At 50.5% G+C, this 21,028-nt stretch overlaps 1 pseudogene; it reads left to right on the forward strand.

Moving 5' to 3' along the window:
* LOC137537274 (zinc finger protein 721-like) overlaps positions 1–21,028 on the forward strand; it is a 79,779-nt pseudogene that overhangs the window by 33,521 nt on the left and 25,230 nt on the right.

A 21,028-nucleotide genomic window follows, 5' to 3' on the forward strand; every position in this document is an offset into this window, starting at 1 on the left:
TCTACCACTCCCAGCACTGCTGTAACATCACAGGAATGGTAACAGTGGGAGGGGTTGCCTCAGTCTCCGCCTCTCCTCATATCCTCATCCATCTACCACTACCAGCACTGCTGTAACATCACAGGAATGGTAACAGTGGGAGGGGTTGCTTCAGTCTCCGCCTCTCCTCATATCCAAAAATTTGTTGAGATAAGGTAGGAGGTGGGTATGACCCGCTCGAGCACAAATAGAACAACTATTTTTAATCAAAAAGATAATTTATTCAATAATTAATCACATATCAAAAAAAGTTACATTAAAAATATGTGTCACCCCGGCCCCCCTTCCACCACCCCAACGGCCCCCACAATCCCACCAGCCCGACCCGCCTAACAGCCGGCAAAAAATTTTTTTCAACTATTGCGCAAAAAATGTAGAAAAATGAGCCATGTATTGGAACTTCCCTCAAAGGAGAATGTTAGCGTGCAGTCACAGTTCCATAAGCAAAGGTGGAGCAATTGTATGACGATATAACAAACCAGTTCCCTTGAGTGGCCAGAAAGCAGAAGCGTTGATGACTAGCATCCACACATTAGCAGCCACACATTAGCAGCACCAGCATCAGTGATTAGTTTTGCCTCATGCAGCAGCCATGTAGCATAAACACAAGTGGTCAACCGATGTGGGTATGTATCTGCGAAGCAAACAGTTCCTCTGAGCAGCCATAAGCATAGCAGTGGTTAGTTAATGTCCACACATTGACAGCATCAGCATAGATAGTTAGCAATTGCTCCAAGCAGGCAGCCATACAGCAACAGCATAGATGTTCATCAGCTCACCAGTAAAGAGTATTGACATGCGATGTAAACGTCAGTAAGGCACATATCTTCCTTAGCCTAAAGCTGCTAGAAGACCCGTGTCCATAGCAAAAACAGGCAGAGTCTTGTTATAGTAGCTGCTAAAGATCTTGTCCTGTTGGACAGGCTTACATGAGCTGTATCCGGCTGTATGAGTCTATGCTGGCTGGAGACACGTGGTATGCTTCTGGCAGGCAGGCACGAGCGGCAGGGTCGCGGTGGTTCAGCGGGAGGTCAGAAGGGAGTCATGCGGTGTGGGAGGCAGGGCCGGGACGCAGCACATGCGTCCTCGACCGGTTTCGCCGGACTTCCGGCTTCCTCTGGAGGCAACTGCTGTAACATCACAGGAATGGTAACAGTGGGAGGGGTTGCCTCAATCTCCGCCTCTCCTCATATCCTCATCCATCTACCACTACCAGCACTGCTGTAACAGCACAGGAATGGTAACAGTGGGAGGGGTTGCCTCAGTCTCCGCCTCTCCTCATATCCTCATCCATCTACCACTCCCAGCACTGCTGTAACATCACAGGAATGGTAACAGTGGGAGGGGTTGCCTCAGTCTCCGCCTCTCCTCATATCCTCATCCATCTACCACTACCAGCACTGCTGTAACATCACAGGAATGGTAACAGTGGGAGGGGTTGCCTCAGTCTCCGCCTCCCCTCATATCCTCATCCATCTACCACTACCAGCGCTGCTGTAACATCACAGGAATGGTAACAGTGGGAGGGGTTGCCTCAGTCTCCGCCTCTCCTCATATCCTCATCCATCTACCACTCCCAGCACTGCTGTAACATCACAGGAATGGTAACAGTGGGAGGGGTTGCCTCAGTCTCCGCCTCTCCTCATATCCTCATCCATCTACCACTACCAGCACTGCTGTAACATCACAGGAATGGTAACAGTGGGAGGGGTTGCCTCAATCTCCGCCTCTCCTCATATCCTCATCCATCTACCACTACCAGCACTGCTGTAACATCACAGGAATGGTAACAGTGGGAGGGGTTGCACAGTCTCCGCCTCTCCTCATATCCTCATCCATCTACCACTACCAGCACTGCTGTAACATCACAGGAATGGTAACAGTGGGAGGGGTTGCCTCAATCTCCGCCTCTCCTCATATCCTCATCCATCTACCACTACCAGCACTGCTGTAACATCACAGGAATGGTAACAGTGGGAGGGGTTGCCTCAGTCTCCGCCTCCCCTCATATCCTCATCCATCTACCACTACCAGCACTGCTGTAACATCACAGAAATGGTAACAGTGGGAGGGGTTGCCTCAGTCTCCGCCTCCCCTCATATCCGCATCCATCTACCACTACCAGCACTGCTGTAACATCACAGGAATGGTAACAGTGGGAAAGGGAGGTGAGGAGAGAAGGCCAGCTGGAGAGGAGGCAGAGGGAGGACAGGACTGCAGCATGCTGTGAGTATAGTGCACAGGTAGCTATAAACCAGCGTATTATGCTTTCCTGCAATACTCTGCATGGCCCTACCACCCACAAGTGACAGCAATGGGGAGTGCTGGGGGAGGGGGGATCCTGTATCAGTCGTTTAACCACTGACAACTTTACAGCCTAAATTATCTTCCCTTTTTTAGCTATCAAAAGGCAGCAGCATTCTGTATGGATCACATGACCACCTTACTGAGGATGGAGGAGGACCAGAGTCACATGACTGAGAGGATATTCAACCTCACCCTGGAGATCATCTGCCTGCTGACTGGAGAGGTGAGGGGGATTCTGGGAGGTCACAAGACATCATTCTTATCTCTAGTAATATAACACAGGTGACTGGAGAGGTGAGGAGGATTCTGGGAGGTCATATGACAACACTCTTATCTCTAGTAATATCACACAGGTGACTGGAGAGGTGAGGGGGATTCTGGGAGGTCACATGACATCACTCTTATCTCTAGTAATATAACACAGCTGACTGGAGAGGTGAGGAGGATTCTGGGAGTCTCATCTCTAGTAATAAAGTACACAACCAGTTCTGGGCTGAGGTGGGGAAGGCACTAGCCCCTGAGGGCGCACCCATGCCCCCTCCCTATGAGTGCCCCCTGGCCTGGCCGATACAGAGTAGCGAGCAGAGTTTGTAGTGTTGCTCCTCATCACACCATGAACTCGGCCACGTCACAGGCTTGCAGCAACTTCTCTCTGTCTCTCTAAACTGGGGAGGGGGGCTCCCTAACCCCGGGGACAGTTTAGGGGACACTAAAAAGCTGGGACACACTGTGGGGACACTGGGAAGCTGGGACACACTATGGAGGACACTGGGGGGCTGGGACACAATATGGGGGACAATATGAAGCTGGGGCACACTATGAGGGGCACTGGAAGGTGGAACATACTGTGAGGGGCACTGGGGAGATTGGATTGGGGACACTATGAAGCTAAGACACTATTGGGATGCTGGGACACACTATGAGGGGTGCTGGGAAGCTGGGACACACTATGGGGGACACTAGGAGGCTGGGACACACTATGGGGGACAATAGGAAGCAGAGGTACACTATTAGGAGGCTGCCAGGCTGGGGAACAGTATGGGGACACTAGGAAGCTGGGGCACACTATGGGGGACAATATGAAGCTGGGGCACAATATTAGGAGGCTGGGGCACAGTATGGGGACACTAGGAAGCTGGGGCACACTATGGGGGACAATATGATGCTGGGACACACTATTAGGAGGCTGGCACACAGTATGGGGAAACTAGAATGCTTTTGCATTGCATTTAAGTCCTGGAAAGGGGTAATGGGAGGTATTAATCTCCAATGTGTAAATGTTCTCTGATACCCCGAGGAATGTCTCACTAGAAAAGGCCCCCCCCCTTGCTGCTGCTCCCACCGGCTGATCTGATTATCTAACATGGGGAGGGATTGCCTTATACTGGGGGCTCATCAGGCCAGCTAAACTGAGGAGGGGCCCTGCCATCTGCTGGGAAGGAGGCAGCCTAATACTGGGGGCTGATCGGGCTATCTAACTTGGGGAGGGGGGATGCCTAATACTGGGGGCTGATCTGGTATTCCAAGTCCAAATATGCTTTATTGGCAGGACCAAATACCAAATACACTTATTATTATTATTTATTTATAAAGCGCCAACATATTCCATGGCGCTGTACAATGTAAGAAAACAAACAAGGGATACATAATGATACAGACAATGATATACATCAAATATGAACACTGATACAAGATACAGCACTGCTGATTACAATTTGATTTAGCTGATTACAATTTGATTTAGCAATGCTTAAGCAAAACAATAGCATTAGCATGGGGGGAGAGTGGTTGTGGTATTAAGGGAAGGGTATAGGGGGTTGGGGTATACAGTCCATAAGGGTGTGGAGAATATAAGGGACAGTATAGCTGGCTGGGGTATATAGTCCATAGGGGGGAGGAGGGTATAGGGGGCAGTATAAGGGGTGTACAGTCATTGGGGTATCATATTGCTCTCAGTTGGTGGCAGGTAGTGACATATCGGGCAGCTATTTGCATGGTTGTTGCCTCTTTCCCAGCAGGATGTAGTTTCCTCTCCTCATCTGTGGAGGTAAAATCAGGATGTGGGAGGAGAGTCTCTGGAAGTGGGCGGTCCTCACAGGTGCATATTTGCTGCCGTGTAGCAGGAAGTAGGCCTCATCCTCCAGGACCCCCTGGTCACATTGTCTGCACTGTCTCTCCTCCCGGGGCTTCTATGTCTATCTGGGCCGCCCTGTCTCTACCTCCAGGCTGTGGGCACTCAGATGGTACAGGCTCAGGGTCTGTGTATCTTTGGGGTGTAGCCTCCACTGATACGGGGCCATTGTGTACTCCCTCTGTAGTAATTGGTAGGTGGTGAGTTTCTGGGAGTTCTTTATGTCGTTCCTCCATTCCTCTATATATCGTTCCTTACAGCTTTTTATAGTCCCTTTTATTTGTGCTTTTGTTAGGCTGTGTTGGTGGTCTTGGCTGGGCTGGCTGCTGACGCTTTGTTTCAGAGCGCATAGTATGGCCTCGCCCCCTGGCTCAGTGAGGCTTTATGGTGGTAAGTGCCAGGGCTGCTGCTCTGTATGAGAGCACCCTCTGCTGGAAAGTCAGCATAGTGGTTTGGTCTTGGCCCGTGGCTCAGTAAAGCTTTATGGTGGTAAGTGCCAGGGTTGCTGCTCTATATGGGCTGCTGCTCTGTATGTGCGAACAGTATGAGAGTGCCCTCTGCTGGATAGTCAGCATAGTGGTATGGCCTCAGCTACCTGGCTCAGTGAGGCTTTATGGTGGAAGGTGCTGGTAGGTGTGCCCAGTGAGGCTTTAAGTTTATGGTGGTAGGTTGCTCAGTATGAGAGCGCCCTCTGCTGGATAGTCAGCCGTAGTGGTATGGTCTTGGCCCGTGGCTCAGTAAAGCTTTATAGTGGTAAGTGCCAGGGTTGCTGCTCTATATGGGCTGCTGCTCTGTATGTGCGAACAGTATGATAGTGCCCTCTGCTGGATAGTCAGCATAGTGGTATGGCCTCAGCTCCCTGGCTCAGTAAGGCTTTATGGTGGAAGGTGCTGGTAGGTGTGCCCAGTATGAGAGCGCCCTCTGCTGGATACTCAGCCATAGTGGTATGACCTCGGCTCCCTGGCTCAGTAAGGCTTTATGGTGGAAGGTGCTGGTGGTATGTGTGCCCAGTATGAGAGCGCCCTCTGCTGGATACTCAGCCATAGTGGTATGGCCTCGGCTCCCTGGCTCAGTAAGGCTTTATGGTGGAAGGTGCTGGTGGTATATTTGCCCAGTATGAGAGTGCCCTCTGCTGGATAGTCAGCCATAGTGGTATGGCCTCGGCTCCCTGGCTCAGTGAGGCTTTATGGTGGAAGGTGCTGGTGGTATGTGTGCCCAGTATGAGAGTGCCCTCTGCTGGATAGTCAGCCATAGTGGTATTGCCTCGGCTCCCTGGCTCAGTGAGGCTTTATGGTGGAAGGTGCAGGTAGTATGTGTGCCCAGTATGAGAGCGCCCTCTGCTGGATAGTCAGCCATAGTGGTATGACCTCGGCTCCCTGGTTCAGTGAGGCTTTATGGTGGAAGGTGCTGGTGGTAGGTGTGCCCAGTATGAGAGTGCCCTCTGCTGGATAGTCAGCCATAGTGGTATGGCCTCGGCTCCCTGGCTCAGTGAGGCTTTATGGTGGAAGGTGCTGGTGGTATGTGTGCCCAGTATGAGAGCGCCCTCTGCTGGATAGTCAGCCATAGTGGTATGGCCTCGGCTCCCTGGCTCAGTGAGGCTTTATGGTGGAAGGTGCTGGTGGTATGTGTGCCCAGTATGAGAGCGCCCTCTGCTGGATAGTCAGCCATAGTGGTATTGCCTCGGCTCCCTAGCTCAGTGAGGCTTTATGGTGGAAGGTGCTGGTGGTATGTGTGCCCAGTATGAGAGTGCCCTCTGCTGGATAGTCAGCCATAGTGGTACGGCCTTGGCTCCCTGGCTCAGTGAGGCTTTATGGTGGAAAGTGCTGGTGGTAGGTGTGCCCAGTATGAGAGTGCCCTCTGCTGGATAGTCAGCATAGTGGTATGGCCTCGGCTCCCTGGCTCAGTAAGGCTTTATGGTGGAAGGTGCTGGTGGTATGTGTGCCCAGTATGAGAGCGCCCTCTGCTGGATAGTCAGCCATAGTGGTATGGCCTCGGCTCCCTGGCTCAGTGAGGCTTTATGGTGGAAGGTGCTGGTGGTAGGTGTGCCCAGTATGAGAGTGCCCTCTGCTGGATAGTCAGCCATAGTGGTATGGCCTCGGCTCCCTGGCTCAGTGAGGCTTTATGGTGGAAGGTGCTGGTGGTATGTGTGCCCAGTATGAGAGCGCCCTCTGCTGGATAGTCAACCATAGTGGTATGGCCTCGGCTCCCTTGCTCAGTGAGGCTTTATGGTGGAAGGTGCTGGTGGTATGTGTGCCCAGTATGAGAGTGCCCTCTGCTGGATAGTCAGCATAGTGGTATGGCCTTGGCTCCCTGGCTCAGTGAGGCTTTATGGTGGAAGGTGCAGGTAGTATGTGTGCCCAGTATGAGAGCGCCCTCTGCTGGATAGTCAGCCATAGTGGTATGGCCTCGGCTCCCTGGCTCAGTGAGGCTTTATGGAGAAAGGTGCTGGTGGTATGTGTGCCCAGTATGAGAGCGCCCTCTGCTGGATAGTCAGCCATAGTGGTATGGCCTCGGCTCCCTGGCTCAGTAAGCCTTTATGGTGGAAGGTGCTGGTAGGTGTGCCCAGTATGAGAGCGCCCTCTGCTGGATACTCAGCCATAGTGGTATGGCCTCGGCTCCCTGGCTCAGTAAGGCTTTATGGTGGAAGGTGCTGGTGGTAGGTGTGCCCAGTATGAGAGTGCCCTCTGCTGGATAGTCAGCATAGTGGTATGGCCTCGGCTCCCTGGCTCAGTAAGCCTTTATGGTGGAAGGTGCTGGTAGGTGTGCCCAGTATGAGAGCGCCCTCTGCTGGGTACTCAGCCATAGTGGTATGGCCTCGGCTTCCTGGCTCAGTGAGGCTTTATGGTGGAAGGTGCTGGTGGTAGGTGTGCCCAGTATGAGAGTGCCCTCTGCTGGATAGTCAGCATAGTGGTATGGCCTTGGCTCCCAGGCTCAGTGAGGCTTTGTGGTGGAAGGTGCTGGTGGTATGTGTGCCCAGTATGAGAGTGCCCTCTGCTGGATAATCAGCACAGTGGTATGGCCTCGGCTCCCTGGCTCAGTAAGGCTTTATGGTGGAAGGTGCTGGTGGTAGGTGTGCCCAGTATGAGAGCGCCCTCTGCTGGATAGTCAGCCATAGTGGTATGGCCTCGGCTCCCTGGCTCAGTAAGGCTTTATGGTGGAAGGTATTTGCTGCAGTGTAGCAGGAAGTGGGCCTCATCCTCCAGGACCCCCTGGTCACATTGTCTGCACAGTCTCTCCTCCCGGGGCTTCTATGTCTATCTGTGCCGCCTTGTCTCTACCTCCAGGCTGTGGGCACTCAGACGGTACTGGCTCAGGGTCTGTGTATCTTTGTGGTGTAGCCTCTAATGATACGGGGCCATTGTGTACTCCCTCTGTAGTAATTAGTAATCACTCTTACTGTAAAGATCCCTTTCCTAGCCATTTATTTAGGAAAGGGTTCTTTTCAGTAAGAGTGATTAAGATATGGAATGCATTGCCACAGGAAGTCGTTATGGCAAACTCTATACCTGCATTTAAAGGGGGCTTAGATGCTTTCCTTGCTTTGAAAGACATCCATGGCTACAATTACTAGGTAATGCCTAATGATGTTGATCCAGGGATTTTATCTGATTGCCATCTGGAGTCGGGAAGGAATTTTTCCCTTTAGGGGCTAATTGGACCATGCCTTGTAAGGGTTTTTTCGCCTTCCTCTGGATCAACAGGGATATGTGAGGGAGCAGGCTGGTGTTGTACTTTATACTAGTTGCACTCGATGGACGTATGTCTTTTTTCAACCAAAATAACTATGTAACTATGTGAGTTTCTGGGAGTTCTTTATGTCACTCCTCCTCCATTCCTCCAGCTATCGTTCCTTGCAGCTTTCTATAGTCCCTTTTATTTGTGATTTTGTTAGGCTGTGTTGGTAGTCTTGGCTGGGCTGGCTGCTGACGCTTTGTTTCAGAGCGCATAGTATGGCCTCGCCCCCTGGCTCAGTGAGGCTTTATGGTGGTAAGTGCCAGGGCTGCTTCTCTGTATGAGAGCACCCTCTGCTGGAAAGTCAGCCATAGTGGTTTGGCCTCTGCTCCCTGGCTCAGTGAGGCTTTATGGTGGTAAGTGCCAGGGCTGCTGCTCTGTATGAGAGCACCCTCTGCTGGAAAGTCAGTCATAGTGGTATGTCCTCTGCTCCCTGGCTCAGTGAGGCTTTATGGTGGTAGGTTGCTCAGTATGAGAGCGCCCTCTGCTGGATAGTCAGCCGTAGTGGTATGTCCTCGGCTCCCTGGCTCAGTGAGGCTTTATGGTGGTAGGTTGCTCAGTATGAGAGCGCCCTCTCCTGGATAGTCAGCCGTAGTGGTATGGTCTTGGCCCGTGGCTCAGTAAAGCTTTATAGTGGTAAGTGCCAGGGTTGCTACTCTATATGGGCTGCTGCTCTGTATGTGCGAACAGTATGAGAGTGCCCTCTGCTGGATAGTCAGCATAGTGGTATGGCCTCGGCTCCCTGGCTCAGTGAGGCTTTATGGTGGAAGGTGCTGGTGGTATGTGTGCCCAGTATGAGAGTGCCCTCTGCTGGATAGTCAGCCATAGTGGTATGGCCTCGGCTCCATGGCTCAGTGAGGCTTTGTGGTGGAAGGTGCAGGTAGTATGTGTGCCCAGTATGAGAGCGCCCTCTGCTGGATAGTCAGCCATAGTAGTATGGCCTCGGCTCCCTGGCTCAGTGAGGCTTTATGGTGGTAGGTGCTGGAGCTGCTGCTCAGTATATGTGCCAAGTATGAGAGCGCCCTCTGCTGGATAGCCAGCATAGTGGTATGGCCTCGGCTCCCTGGCTCAGTGAGGCTTTATGGTGGAAGGTGCTGGTAGGTGTGCCCAGTATGAGAGTGCCTTGTGCTGGATACTCAGCCATAGTGGTATGGCCTTGGCTCCCTGGCTCAGTGAGGCTTTACGATAGTAAGTGCTGGAGCTGCTGCTCTGTATATACGCGGCCAGTATGAGAGCGCCCTCTGCTGGATAGTCAGCATAGTGGTATGGCCTCGGCTCCCTGGCTCAGTGAGGCTTTATGGTTGAAGGTGCTGGTGGTATGTGTGCCCAGTATGAGAGTGCCCTCTGCTGGATAGTCAGCCATAGTGGTATGGCCTCGGCTCCCTGGTTCAGTGAGGCTTTATAGTGGAAGGTGCTGGTGGTATGTGTGCCCAGTATGAGAGCGCCCTCTGCTGGATAGTCAGCCATAGTGGTATGGCCTCGGCTCCCTGGTTCAGTGCGGCTTTACGATAGTAAGTGCTGGAGCTGCTGCTCTGTATATGCGCGGCCAGTATGAGAGCGCCCTCTGCTGGATCGTCAGCCATAGTGGCTATCTGCCTAGCTCTGCCCGGCAGACTGAGTTCAAAGTGCTGTGATGGACTTAAAGAAGATACTTGCAGAACTCTAGATGGAAGATTTCTATTGGGCTGGAGTCCCATTTTGATTGGTCAGGGTACCTCACTGCTATAGAGCAGGATTGGGGTGATGATGCTGTTGAATATCTTCACCCAGACTCTCACCGGTGGTTTTAGGTGGTATAGTTGCCATCTGATGGCATAAAACGTTCTGCAGGCTTTTTCCTTCAGGGCCTCTACTGCTGGTTTAAAGTTCCCTGATTGGTAAATCTCCAGCCCCAGGTAGGTGTAGCTGTTGGTGGTCACCAGTGGGCAGCCATTTAATATAAATGAGGAGGTGGACGTTTTATTTAAATTTTTCCTCTGGAACACCATCACTTTTGTCTTCTTCGGGTTGATGGGCAGTGTCCATGTGGTGCAGAAACTCTCCAGTACTGCCAGGCTATCCTGTAGGCCCCTCTCTGTTGGGGAGAGCAGCAGGAGGTCATCTGCATACAGCAGGAACTTCACCTCATGGTCATGCAGGAGGAGGCCTAGAGCTGGGAGGACTCCAGATCTACAGCCAGTTAATGTATATGAGCGTTGGGCTTAGACTGCAGCCCTGCCTGACTCCTTCATGCTGCTTGAAGAACGCGCTTCTCTTCCCGTCCATTTTCACACTGCATTGATTTCTGGTTTCTAAACTCTTGATGACATCATAGGTTTTCCTCCTTTTCCACTCTCTAGGAGTTTTAGGAAAAGGCCTGGGTGCCACACATAGTCAAATGCCATTTTTAAATCCACAAAGCAAGCATATATTTTGCTGTGTAAGCTGTGGACATGGGTATGATGAGGCAGTGCAGTGTGTAGATGTGGTCGGTGGTGCGGTGTATTTGCCGTGTGAGCTGTGGACATGGGTATGATGAGGCTGGGCAGTGTGTGGATGTGGTCGGTGGTGCGGTGTATTTGCCGTGTGAGCAGTGGACATGGGTATGATGAGGCTGTGCAGTGTGTAGATGTGGTCGGTGGTGCGGTGTATTTGCCGTGTGAGCTGTGGACATGGGTATGATGAGGCTATGCAGTGTGTAGATGTGGTCGGTGTTGTGATGTATTTGTCGTGTGAGCTGTGGACATGGGTGTTGATGGTGCTGTGTAGTGTGGAGATGTGGTCGATGGTGCGATGTATTTGCCGTGTGAGCAGTGGACATGGGTACGATGAGGCCGGGCAGTGTGTAGATGTGGTCGGTGGTGCGGTGTATTTGCTGTGTGAGCTGTGGACATGTATATGATGAGGCAGTGCAGTGTGGAGATGTGGTCGGTGGTGCGGTGTATTTGCCATGTGAGCTGTGGACATGGATATGATGAGGCTGTGCAGTGTGGAGATGTGGTCGGTGGTGCAGTGTATTTGCCGTGTGAGCTGTGGACATGGGTCTTGATGAGGCTTGGCAGTGTGTACATGTGGTCGGTGGTGCGGTGTATTTGCCGTGTGAGCTGTGGACATGGGTCTTGATGAGGCTATGCAGTGTGTAGATGTGGTCGGTGTTGTGGTGTATTTGCCGTGTGAGCTGTGGACATGGGTCTTGAGGCTGTGCAGTGTGTAGATGTGGTCGGTGGTGTGGTGTATTTGCCGTGTGAGCTGTGGACATGGATGGGGCTGGGCAGTGTGGAGATGTGGTCGGTGGTGTGGTGTATTTGCCATGTGAGCAGTGGACATGGGTCTTGATGAGGCTGTGCAGTGTGTAGATGTGGTCGGTGGTGTGGTGTATTTGCCGTGTGAGCAGTGGACATGGGTCTTGATGAGGCTGTGCAGTGTGTAGATGTGGTCAGTGGAGCGGTGTATTTGTCGTGTGAGCTGTGGAAATGGGTCTTGATGAGGCTGGGCAGTGTGTAGATGTGGTCGGTGGTGTGGTGTATTTGCCGTGTGAGCAGTGGACATGGGTATGATGAGGCTGGGCAGTGTGTAGATGTGGTCGGTGGTGCGGTGTATTTGCCGTGTGAGCAGTGGACATGGGTATGATGAGGCTGTGCAGTGTGTAGATGTGGTCGGTGGTGTGGTGTATTTGCCGTGTGAGCAGTGGACATGGGTATGATGAGGCTGTGCAGTGTGTAGATGTGGTCGGTGGTGTGGTGTATTTGCCGTGTGAGCTGTGGACATGGGTCTTGATGAGGCTGTGCAGTGTGTAGATGTGGTCGGTGGTGTGGTGTATTTGCTGTGTGAGGTGTGGACATGGGTATGATGAGGCTGTGCAGTGTGTAGATGTGGTCGGTGGTGTGGTGTATTTGCCGTGTGAGCTGTGGACATGGGTCTTGATGAGGCTGTGCAGTGTGTAGATGTGGTCGGTGGTGTGGTGTATTTGCCGTGTGAGCTGTGGACATGGGTCTTGATGAGGCTGGGCAGTGTGTAGATGTGGTCGGTGGTGTTGTGTATTTGCCATGTGAGCTGTGGACATGGGTCTTAATGAAGCTTGGCAGTGTGGAGATGTGGTCGGTGATGTGGTGTATTTGCCGTGTGAGCTGTGGACATGTATCTTGATGGTGGACGTTTTATTTACATTTTTCCTCTGAAACACCATCACTTTTTCTTCGGGTTGATGGGCAGTGTCCATGTGGTGCAGAAACTCTCCAGTACTGCCAGGCTATCCTGTAGGCCCCTCTCTGTTGGGGAGAGCAGCAGGAGGTCATCAGCATACAGCAGGAACTTCACCTCACGGTCATGCAGGAGGAGGCCTAGAGCTGGGAGGACTCTAGGGCTACAGCCAGTTAATGTATATGAGCTTAGACTGCAGTCCTGCCTGACTCCTTCATGCTGCTTGAAGAATGCGCTTCTCTTCCTGTCCATTTTCACACTGCATTGATTTCTGGTTTCTAAACTCTTGATGACATCATAGGTTTTCCTCCTTTTCCACTCTCTAGGAGTTTTAGGAAAAGGCCTGGGTGCCACACATAGTCAAAAGCCATTTTTAAATCCACAAAGCAAGCATATATTTTGCTGTGTAAGCTGTGGACATGGGTGTTGATGGTGCTGTACAGTGTGGAGATGTGGTCGGTGGTGTGGTGTATTTGCCGTGTGAGCTGTGGACATGGGTCTTGATGAGGCTGGGCAGTGTGTAGATGTGGTCGTTGGTGCAGTGTATTTGCCGTGTGAGCAGTGGACATGGGTCTTGATGAGGCTGTGCAGTGTGTAGATGTGGTCGGTGGTGTGGTGTATTTGCCGTGTGAGCAGTTGACATGGGTCTTGATGAGGCTGTGCAGTGTGTAGATGTGGTCAGTGGTGTGGTGTATTTGCTGTGTGAGCTGTGGAAATGGGTCTTGATGAGGCTGTGCAGTGTGTAGATGTGGTTGGTGGTGTGGTGTATTTGCCGTGTGAGCAGTGGACATGGGTATGATGAGGCAGTGCAGTGTGTAGATGAGGTCGGTGGTGCAGTGTATTTGCCGTGTGAGCTGTGGACATGGGTCTTGATGAGGTTGTGCAGTGTGGAGATGTGGTCGGTGGTGCGGTGTATTTGCCGTGTGAGCTGTGGACATGGGTCTTGATGAGGCTGTGCAGTGTGGAGATGAGGTCGGTGGTGCGGTGTATTTTCCGTGTGAGCTGTGGACATGGGTATGATGAGGCAGTGCAGTGTGTAGATGTGGTCGGTGGTGTGGTGTATTTGCTGTAAGAGCTGTGGACATGGGTATGATGAGGCAGTGCAGTGTGTAGATGTGGTCGATGGTGCGGTGTATTTGCCGTGTGAGCTGTGGACATGGGTATGGTGAGGCTTTGCAGTGTGTAGATGTGGTCGGTGGTGTGGTGTAATTGCCGTGTGAGCTGTGGACATGGATCTTGATGAGGCCGGGCAGTGTGTAGATGTGGTCGGTGGTGTGGTGTATTTGCCGTGTGAGCTGTGGACATGGGTATGATGAGGCAGTGCAGTGTGTAGATGTGGTCGGTGGTGCGGTGTATTTGCCGTGTTAACTGTGGACATGGGTATGGTGAGGCTGGGCAGTGTGGAGATGTGGTCGGTGGTGTGGTGTATTTGCCGTGTGAGCAGTGGACATGGGTATGATGAGGCTGTGCAGTGTGTAGATGTGGTCGGTGGTGTGGTGTATTTGCAGGGTGAGCTGTGGACATGGGTCTTGATGAGGCAGTGCAGTGTGTAGATGTGGTCGGTGGTGTGGTGTAATTGCCGTGTGAGCAGTGGACATGGGTATGATTAGGCTATGTAGTGTGGAGTTGTGGTCGGTGGTGTGGTGTATTTGCCGTGTGAGCAGTGGACATGGGTCTTGATGAGGCTGTGCAGTGTGTAGATGTGTCAACAAACACAACGGGGGTTGTCCACAGACCTCAGGAATCACTCTGTTAATCTCGGGGAGTCACAGATCATCGTAGGAGGTCCATCAAGCCTCCAATCATAATCCAGTCCATACACAATCAATCGATTCTGGACTCAACCCTTGCACGAATAATCTTCAGAATTTATTGTAGTAATGTATGCGGTTATACAGCAGACAAAAAAGCACAACGTTTCGGGCTACATGCCCTTTCTCAAGTGCTTAACCATCTGAACAAACTTAGACCTTCATATGAACACACACATATTGACACACCCCTTCAAAGCATTAAGGGGCGGGCACAAAACTTTTCCAGAACATTAACCCTTACTCCTGAAAGGACAACCATTTATTATAAGAAGCACTTTAAACTGAAGTCCTCGTTAAGGCCACTGGGGGACTGCGTCCCCAACCTGTCCATCCACCAAGCCTCACGCCGCAACAGCGCACTCCTAAATTCTCTACCTTCTTGGCGCTGAACCACTTCGAGTATCTGCCATCAAAGCTGGCTCACGCCATGATTAAATTCCGCGAACTGGCGTGCGAGGGGATATTCCCGTTTTTTCTCCTCATCCTTTTTCTTTTTACACGCTTCGGGGTGGCGAATGTTGCTCTTATGCTCGTTGAGTCTAGTTTTAATGTCCCTTGAGGTCTGGCCAACATAGGACAGACCGCAAGGGCACTTGATTAAGTACACAACGCCCGTCGAATCGCAAGTAGCGAAATCTCTAATAGGAACCGGCTTTACCGATCTAGTACTTTGTACGTTGGGCCCCCTTATGATGCCATTGCAATGCTGGCAATTGAGACATGGAAAGGTCCCTTTCCTAGGGGTACCCAAAAACACCTGGCGGGCTAATTTAGATCTCCCAATGTCCGCCCTAACCAATTGGTCTTTAATGGACTTACCCTTACGGTAGACGAACCTAGGGGGTGCTCGGCAGATCTGGGCAAGCTGAGGATCTGCCTCCACCAGCGGCCAAAACTGGAGGACATTGTCCCGCAGAATCGAGGACTCCCTGCAAAATGTCGTAATGAAATTTACATTAGTGTCATTATCATCCTTCTGTACACCATAAGTTCTCAGTGCTTCCCTATTCATAGCTCCCACCTCTACCGCTAACTCCTCACATCTTCTCTGATCATACCCTCTTATTACAAAATCCTGAGTGAGGAGCTCAGCCTGCCTCCAATATAGCGTATCATCAGACGTGATACGCTTTAACCGAATGTACTGGCTCTTAGGTAGACCATTAATCAATGGTCTCGGATGGCAACTACTGGCCAATAAAAAACCATTTTTATCGGTACTTTTACGATACAAATCGGTTTCGAATCCGTCGCTTTTCCTTCTAATTTCCACATCAAGGAAATGAAGCGTCTCTGCGCTATACTCCATCTTAAATTTAAGGGTGGAATGTTTCCTGTTAATTTCTTGGAAAAACAGGCCAAGCTCCTCCTCAGATCCCGTCCATCCAAAGAACAGGTCGTCTATGAATCTGCAGTACCCTCGGATGCTCCCGGGTGCCTCATCACCCAAAAAATGGATGTCCTCAAAATCGGACATTACTAGATTTGCCACCGTAGGGGCATAAGGGGCTCCCATCGGCACGCCGAGGGTCTGCACATAATGTTCGTCTCCAAACCTAAGTAATCTTAAGTAATAGAAATGAGCGTGTTATCAACATTTCTAGCAAGAATCTGTCGGCTGCTGAAGTATCAGTTCTAAATAAGGGTCTCGGATTTGTTCCATCTAGCAGCATTAATATGTTTAACGTGAAACTTGATCTGTATAAATATACTAGAAAGATGAAGTGGAGATTATGGCATAGCTTAAACAGACCACAGAGAGGATTATTGACAGCTAATGCTTCTCAGATTGACATCAGTGAAAAGATCCCAGATCGTTTGAAATCCAGGAGTAGAGCTGATCCTCCCTTAACGTGTGATACCCTGGATCTGTTTGAAAAATTGGTGTTAAAAGAAACTGAGAAATCCATCAGAACCATTAAAGGAAGAAGACAGTATAATATGTCTAAGGCTGAAAGTACTGCTCTGAGGGATTTAAAGGGGAACTCGTCTATAATAATTAAAAAAGCTGACAAGGGGGGGGGGCAATTGTAGTGCAAGACCGGGCAGATTATATTAAAGAAATTAAAGGACAACTCACTGACATTAATATGTATAGACCGCTCGCAAGGGATCCCACCAACCAATTTAAAAGTGAAGTGGACACATTACTGGATGGGGCAGCAGAAACAGGGATCATTAGCAAAGAGTTGGCAATTTCATTAAAAAAAGAAACTCCAAGAACCCCGGTTTTTTATACCTTGCCAAAGGTGCACAAGGATTTACTGCACCCCCCTGGACGACCAATAGTATCCGCTGTTGACTCCCTTTTGGAACCCCTGGGCATTTATGTTGACTTCTGGTTGCAACCGATTGTGAGATCGAATGTTCGGTGTCTTAAAGACACTACACATTTTATTAACACGTTAGGTCAGATGGATCACAGGGAGATTAAATATCTTGTAAGCATGGATGTGGTTAACCTTTACAATAACATAATTCATGAGGAAGCTTTAGCATCAGTGAAGAATAAGCTTATGGTTGATAATAGCATATCAAATGTGATGCTTTTGTTTATCATGTCCATCCTTGAATTTAGCCTCTCTCATTCCTATTTTAGGTTTGGAGACGAACATTATCTGCAGACCCTCGGCGTGCCGATGGGAGCCCCTTATGCCCCTACGGTGGCAAATCTAGTAATGTCCGATTTTGAGGACATGTAATAAGGCAGCAGCGGGCTGTCCGCATCAGCAGCGCAACCGCCCGCATGGTCACATGCGGAACGCGGAGAAACGTCCGCGTCCGCAGCGGTAGCACGATCCGCCGTTCAGTCGCAGACCTCTCGGCGTACTCCACGTCGAGGCTGCACTCCTGGAACACCTTCACAGGCCTCATGGCATGCTGCTCGCCGAGACACCTCTCATGACAGTCTGGACCCCGTAGGGGCCGCGCGCGTGTGCAGTAGAGCCTTTTATACTCTTAGAAAGAGAGTCAGCTGACCAGCTGGTCAGCTGACCTCAGCAAGGTCCTTGAGCTGTGCTGCAAGGTCCTTGAGCCAGGTTGTGATTGGTTGAATGGCTGGGCGGGCTGTTTGAGTCCAGCACAGTATAAAAGCAGGCATTCTGTCAGTTGCAAGTTGTCTGCAGTCAGCGAATACTTGTGTGTTAGCACTCAGACCCTAGTCAGATCCCAAAGTGTGCTAGAACCAGCTGGAGCTGGGGATCCACACTTAGCCAGATTCTGTTGATATCCTAAAGTACTAATTGCATTGTATATTGTGTATGATCTTTTGCCTGTTACCTCTTTATTCTCTTGTCTCCTGATTTTGCACTTCGCCAGCCTGTACCGTTACCGACTATTGGCTTGGCTTCTGACTTCCCTTGTGTTTCTCGATTCTGTACCTCTGCTCATCTGATTTCCCGTTGCTGACCTTGGCTTGACCTCTGATCTTGATTTCTGTCTGTCGATTCGGTACTTCCTTGCTAGTTCTGATACCGAACCATTTTCCGTTGACATCGCCCCCTTTAGTGGTTCTCCACTAAAGGGTTAACTTTGCTGAGTTCTTCTTGCGGGGAACTCAGTAACTCCTCAGCATATCATTACTGCTGAGGAACGCTATTCTGCGTTCTTTTCCTAGTCGCAGAATCGCACACACTGCCCTTCCTTCCAGAGGTTACCATCCCTCTGAGTTAACGTCAGTGTGGTGGGTTTTCCACAAGTTATTTTATCTGTACCTTGTGCTTTACAGAGTACGCATAAATATTTGTATTATTGGTGATGCCGCAGATCACCATATAATCAAATATATCTGTATTACTAGTGATACTGCGGATCACTAATAATCAGAAAACTCTGAAGTGTGTGCACCTAACACCACATCATTACAGGACATCCATTTTTTGGGTGATGAGGCACCCGGGAGCATCCGAGGGTACTGCAGATTCATAGACGACCTGTTCTTTGGATGGACGGGATCTGAGGAGGAGCTTGGCCTGTTTTTCCAAGAAATTAACAGGAAACATTCCACCCTTAAATTTAAGATGGAGTATAGCGCAGAGACGCTTCATTTCCTTGATGTGGAAATTAGAAGGAAAAGCGACGGATTCGAAACCGATTTGTATCGTAAAAGTACCGATAAAAATGGTTTTTTATTGGCCAGTAGTTGCCATCCGAGACCATTGATTAATGGTCTACCTAAGAGCCAGTACATTCGGTTAAAGCGTATCACGTCTGATGATACGCTATATTGGAGGCAGGCTGAGCTCCTCACTCAGGATTTTGTAATAAGAGGGTATGATCAGAGAAGATGTGAGGAGTTAGCGGTAGAGGTGGGAGCTATGAATAGGGAAGCACTGAGAACTTATGGTGTACAGAAGGATGATAATGACACTAATGTAAATTTCATTACGACATTTTGCAGGGAGTCCTCGATTCTGCGGGACAATGTCCTCCAGTTTTGGCCGCTGGTGGAGGCAGATCCTCAGCTTGCCCAGATCTGCCGAGCACCCCCTAGGTTCGTCTACCGTAAGGGTAAGTCCATTAAAGACCAATTGGTTAGGGCGGACATTGGGAGATCTAAATTAGCCCGCCAGGTGTTTTTGGGTACCCCTAGGAAAGGGACCTTTCCATGTCTCAATTGCCAGCATTGCAATGGCATCATAAGGGGGCCCAACGTACAAAGTACTAGATCGGTTAAGCCGGTTCCTATTAGAGATTTCGCTACTTGCGATTCGACGGGCGTTGTGTACTTAATCAAGTGCCCTTGCGGTCTGTCCTATGTTGGCCAGACCTCAAGGGACATTAAAACTAGACTCAACGAGCATAAGAGCAACATTCGCCACCCCGAAGCGTGTAAAAAGAAAAAGGATGAGGAGAAAAAACGGGAATATCCCCTCGCACGCCAGTTCGCGGAATTTAATAATGGCGTGAGCCAGCTTCGATGGCAGATACTCGAAGTGGTTCAGCGCCAAGAAGGTAGAGAATTTAGGAGTGCGCTGTTGCGGCGTGAGGCTTGGTGGATGGACAGGTTGGGGACGCAGTCCCCCAGTGGCCTTAACGAGGACTTCAGTTTAAAGTGCTTCTTATAATAAATGGTTGTCCTTTCAGGAGTAAGGGTTAATGTTCTGGAAAAGTTTTGTGCCCGCCCCTTAATGCTTTGAAGGGGTGTGTCAATATGTGTGTGTTCATATGAAGGTCTAAGTTTGTTCAGATGGTTAAGCACTTGAGAAAGGGCATGTAGCCCGAAACGTTGTGCTTTTTTGTCTGCTGTATAACCGCATACATTACTACAATAAATTCTGAAGATTATTCGTGCAAGGGTTGAGTCCGGAATCGATTGATTGTGTATGGACCAGTGTGTAGATGTGGTCAGTGGTGCGGTGTATTTGCCGTGGGAGCAGTGGACATGGGTCTTGATAGGGCTGTGCAGTCTGGAGATATGGTCGGTGGTGCAGTGTATTTGCCGTGTGAGCTGTGGACATGGGTCTTGATGAGGCTGTGCAGTGTGTAGATGTGGTCAGTGGTGTGGTGTATTTGCCGTGTGAGCAGTGGACATGGGTCTTGATGAGGCTGTACAGTGTGTAGATGTGGTCGGTGGTGTGGTGTATTTGCCGTGTGAGCAGTGGACATGGGTCTTGATGAGGCTGTACAGTGTGTAGATGTGGTCGGTGGTGTGGTGTATGTGCCGTGTGAGCAGTGGACATGGGTCTTGATGGTGCTGTACAGTGTGTAGATGTGGTCGGTGGTGTGGTGTATTTGCCGTGTGAGCAGTGGACATGGGTCTTGATGAGGCTGTGCAGTGTGTAGATGTGGTCGGTGGTGCGGTGTATTTGCCGTGTGAGCTGTGGACATGGGTCTTGATGAGGCTGTGCAGTGTGTAGATGTGGTTTGTGGTGTGGTGTATTTGCCGTGTGAGCAGTGGACATGGGTCTTGATGAGGCTGTGCAGTGTGTAGATGTGGTCGGTGGTGTGGTGTATTTGCCGTGTGAGCTGTGGACATGGGTATGATGAGGCTGTGCAGTGTGTAGATGTGGTCGGTGGTGTGGTGTATTTGCCGTGTGAGCAGTGGACATGGGTCTTGATGAGGCTGTGCAGTGTGTAGATGTGGTCGGTGGTGCGGTGTATTTGCCGTGTGAGCTGTGGACATGGGTCTTGATGAGGCTGTGCAGTGTGTAGATGTGGTTTGTGGTGTGGTGTATTTGCCGTGTGAGCAGTGGACATGGGTCTTGATGAGGCTGTGCAGTGTGTAGATGTGGTCGGTGGTGTGGTGTATTTGCCGTGTGAGCAGTGGACATGGGTCTTGATGAGGCTGTGCAGTGTGTAGATGTGGTCGGTGGTGCGGTGTATTTGCCGTGTGAGCTGTGGACATGGGTCTTGATGAGGCTGTGCAGTGTGTAGATGTGGTTTGTGGTGTGGTGTATTTGCCGTGTGAGCAGTGGACATGGGTCTTGATGAGGCTGTGCAGTGTGTGGATGTGGTCGGTGGTGCGGTGTATTTGCCGTGTGAGCTGTGGACATGGGTATGATGGTGCTGTGCAGTGTGTAGATGTGGTTTGTGGTGTGGTGTATTTGCCGTGTGAGCTGTGGACATGGGTATGATGGTGCTGTGCAGTGTGTAGATGTGGTCGGTGGTGTGGTGTATTTGCTGTGTGAGCAGTGGACATGGGTCTTGATGAGGCTGTGCAGTGTGTGGATGTGGTTGGTGGTGCGGTGGTTTGGCATGAACCCGGCTTGGCTTTTGCAGAGTACGTCCTGCTGTGTGAGGAAGGAGAGGAGCCTTTTATTGATGAGGCTGTTGAACAGTTTCCCCAGTGTGCTCCTGACACAGATTCCTCTGTAGTTAGCTGGAA

The sequence above is a fragment of the Hyperolius riggenbachi genome, chromosome 10 (genome assembly GCF_040937935.1).
Source record: "Hyperolius riggenbachi isolate aHypRig1 chromosome 10, aHypRig1.pri, whole genome shotgun sequence".
In the NCBI taxonomy this organism is placed as follows: domain Eukaryota; kingdom Metazoa; phylum Chordata; class Amphibia; order Anura; family Hyperoliidae; genus Hyperolius; species Hyperolius riggenbachi.